Source organism: Nomia melanderi, unplaced genomic scaffold (genome assembly GCF_051020985.1).
Source record: "Nomia melanderi isolate GNS246 unplaced genomic scaffold, iyNomMela1 scaffold0090, whole genome shotgun sequence".
Lineage (NCBI taxonomy): Eukaryota > Metazoa > Arthropoda > Insecta > Hymenoptera > Halictidae > Nomia > Nomia melanderi.
This window is the reverse complement of record NW_027475205.1, coordinates 107432-111189: the sequence shown is the minus strand read 5'-3', so window position 1 is coordinate 111189 and position 3758 is coordinate 107432. Positions and strand designations below refer to the sequence as shown.

The 3758-nt window shown below is 46.5% G+C and overlaps 1 pseudogene; it reads left to right on the top strand.

Moving 5' to 3' along the window:
* The first annotated feature begins 3330 nt into the window (after positions 1 to 3330).
* Positions 3331 to 3378, top strand: LOC116434476 (U2 spliceosomal RNA; annotated as a pseudogene).
* The last annotated feature ends 380 nt before the right edge of the window (positions 3379 to 3758 follow it).

Sequence of the window (3758 nt, the reverse complement as noted above, 5' to 3'; positions counted from 1 at the left end):
TGGATGCTGCGGCGAGTGGCATCGGATTGCGGTTTAATCCCGCAAAATGCGCGACCCTCCACCATCGTGGCAGGGGGCCGCGCGGGATCCGTGCCACTCGCTTCACCATCCAGGGTCAGCAAATGCGCGCCCTGATAGCCGGTGAGCCCTATGAACACCTGGGCGTTCCCACCGGGTTTCAGGTCCGTCAAACCCCACTGCTGACGATCGACGAGCTGGTTCAGGACCTGCAGGCCGTCGACCGTTCCCTCTTGGCCCCGTGGCAGAAGGCCGAGACCGTGGCAGCTTTTATACTGCCACGCCTCGACTTCTACCTGCGGGGAGCCCACGTGGAGAAACGTCCCTTAGTCGAAGTCGACAAGCGAGTGCGACGTATGGCCAAGTCCTGGCTCAACCTCCCGCAGCGGGCCAGCGCGGAGGTAGTCTACCTCCCACCCAGTAGGGGGGGATGTGGACTGCTTCCGCTTGCTGACATGGCCGACGTCCTGACCATCGCCCATGCGTTCCGTCTTTTGACGGCGGATGATGCGGTGGTCAGGGAGTTGGCCTGGAACTCGCTGCGCGAGGCTGTAGCCAGGAAAATCGGCCATACCAACCCGTCGAACAATGACCTGGCCGAGTACCTCTCTGGTTCGCTGGAGGGGTACTTCGCCAGGGACGGGGGGGACGTTTCCTCACTGTGGTCGAGGGCACGGAACGCGGCACGCAGGAGTCGGGACCTGCTCGGATTGCGTTGGCAGTGGAGCGAGGCGAGATCTGAGCTCTCGGTTACGCTCAGGGGTTCTCGCGATCGGGAGACCATAGTTCCGCCCGTGGCGAGGGGCCAGATTATCCGCCGATTGCGGATGGCAGTGGTAGAATACTACCATCAACGCCTTCAGCGTAAGAGGGACCAGGGGAAGGTATTTGGGGTGTCGTCGCGGAGTGGTGCTTCAAACCACTTCCTCCGCGGCGGCAGCTTCACCCGCTTCGCCGATTGGCGCTTTATTCACCGAGCTCGCCTCGACGTCTTGCCTCTCAACGGGGCAAGGCGCTGGGGTGAGGGTGATAAGCGTTGCCGGCGATGCGGGGCGGAGCTCGAATCCCTTCCCCACGTCCTTTGCCACTGTCGTCCGCACTCGGCGGCCTGGCAACTTCGCCACGATGCGGTGGTTTCCCGTATCCGTAAGGCCTGCCGGCTCCCAGGGGAATTAAGGGTAAACCGGACAGTCGAGGGCGTCGACGGGGATCTGGGGGCTCTTAGGCCTGACATTGTTGTTAGGCACGAGCCCTCAAGGAGCATCGTCATCGTCGATGTTACCGTGCCCTTCGAGAACGAGTATATTTCGTTCGAGGAGGCCAGGGCGCGAAAGATACAAAAGTATAAGCCCCTGGCCGACGTTCTCGGAGGGCGCGGTTATCGGGTGGCGGTCTCCGCGATCGTCGTTGGTGCTCTCGGCTCGTGGGATCCGGCCAATGAGTCGGTGCTGAAGATCTTGCGTATCGGTAATCGGTACGCATCTCTGATGCGCCGGCTCATTGTGTCGGAGACTGTCCGGTGGAGCCGGGATATCTACGTGGAGCACGTCTCGGGAGTTCGCCAGTATCGCGAGGCACTCACCGAGGATGCCCCGGCCCCTGATCCAGGCCGACCCAGTGAAAATCTGCGGGGGTTCACTCTCCCGATGTAGGCAGGAGAGCAGCAAGCGGGGAACAGCAGTGAGCCAGGTAAGTGGATAGGATTAGTAGTATGTAGCCAGTAATTTTATTAATTAACATCTATTATTGTAGAGTGGCTAATCCAATTAGAAGATTTTTCTTTTTCATTACTTCTTTTCTCTTCTTTTTCCTTTTTTTTTTTTTTTCTTTTTCTTTTCTTTTCTTTTCTTTTCTTTTCTTTCCTTTTCTTTTCTTTTCTTTTCTTTTCTTAATTCATTAATTATTTTTACTCTCTCTCTTTATTTCTATAATTGGTTATTTAGTATTTATTATTTATATATTTAGTTATTTATCTAGTCAAATTATTTTCATTGTATTTATCTTCCCTAGTCATATGACTTGTGATATTTACCTTTCTTTTATTTATTTTTATACGTATTCTAATTGCTTTAGCTAACTAACTTAATATAGATGTTTTGTTGGACTAATTGACTGACTTATTCTACCTACTTTCTTATTTTACTTATTTAATTATTATTTTAAATATCTATTATTTTAAACACTTATTTTATTCATCTATATTAACAATTAATTTATACATTTTATCTGTTTGTTATTTATTTATCTATTTTATTTATTAATCTTCTTTTTATCTATTCATTATTTATCTATTTATTTTACCTATTTATTACTAATTTTATTTCTTCTATTTATTTCGTGATAATGGCTGTACATACTAACCTATCTGCTTTTCTTTCTTTGTTTTAATCACTGACCTATTTTAATTTTAATCTTACTTTTACTCTAACCACGTTACTCACTTTCTTCTCTATTATTTTACTACCTGTTTCTCCGTATCTGAATGCCCCCCCCCCAGCTTGCATGCCACTGCCCCACCGACCTTGTTTCCGCGCGGACGCCCTATCAGCATATTCTATTAAACGTATACAGTGCTATGCGATTAACTATATTTATTCACCTGCCCATCTATCTATCTTTAGTCATTTATTTAGCTATTTATTGACTATTTATTGTTTGTGATAATTATTTAGTTATTTATTTATTTTATTTACTTTATCTATCTTATTTATTCATTTATTTATTTTATTTATTTTGTCTATTTTATTTATTTCGTTCATTTTATTTATTGTATTTATCCTCTTTATTCTATCTATTTTATTTATTTATCTATTGTACTCCGTTTGATACTTTTGTTATCTATTATGTTATAATTTTATTGTATTAATATGGCGAAGGGCCGGGCACTCAAAGTCCCGAAGCCGGCGATATTAGACATAAACTACACCCCGTACTATTCACCTAACTTTGTATGCGCATGTATCCATGTATTAACGTCGTCTCATTTTAGTATTATTTTATCTTTATTTATATTTTCTTTTAGCTATTTATTTATTTATTTATTTCCTTATTTATTTATGTTATTCGTCTATATGTATTAATTACCTATTTATTTATTCGCTCGCTATTTATCTAGTACTTAGTATATGGATTCGCCTATGTATATAAGAATAGCTGCGCTTATGAAAATAGCAATAATGCAAGTAGTATTTGAAACATAATATAATTATTAAAAATGAGTCAGCCACCTTCGCCGTAAAGGCGTAATATTGTACCTACCCCCGGCCGAACATTGTAAGACCGGGGGAACATGTTTTGGAAATAAACGCCTTTTATCTGTTCTTATCAGCTTAATATCTGATACACTCCGCATCGCGGAGTCAGGCCGACGTCCTGACCATCGCACATGCGTTCCGTCTTTTGACGGCGGATGATGCGGTGGTCAGGGAGTTGGCCTGGAACTCGCTGCGCGAGGCTGTAGCCAGGAAAATCGGCCATACCAACCCGTCGAACAATGACCTGGCCGAGTACCTCTCTGGTTCGCTGGAGGGGTACTTCGCCAGGGACGGGGGGGACATTTCTTCGCTGTGGTCGAGGGCACGGAACGCGGCACGCAGGAGTCGGGACCTGCTCGGATTGCGTTGGCAGTGGAGCGAGGCGAGATCTGAGCTCGCGATTACGCTCAGGGGTTCTCGCGATCGGGAGACCATAGTTCCGCCCGTGGCGAGGGGCCAGATCATCCGCCGATTGCGGATGGCAGT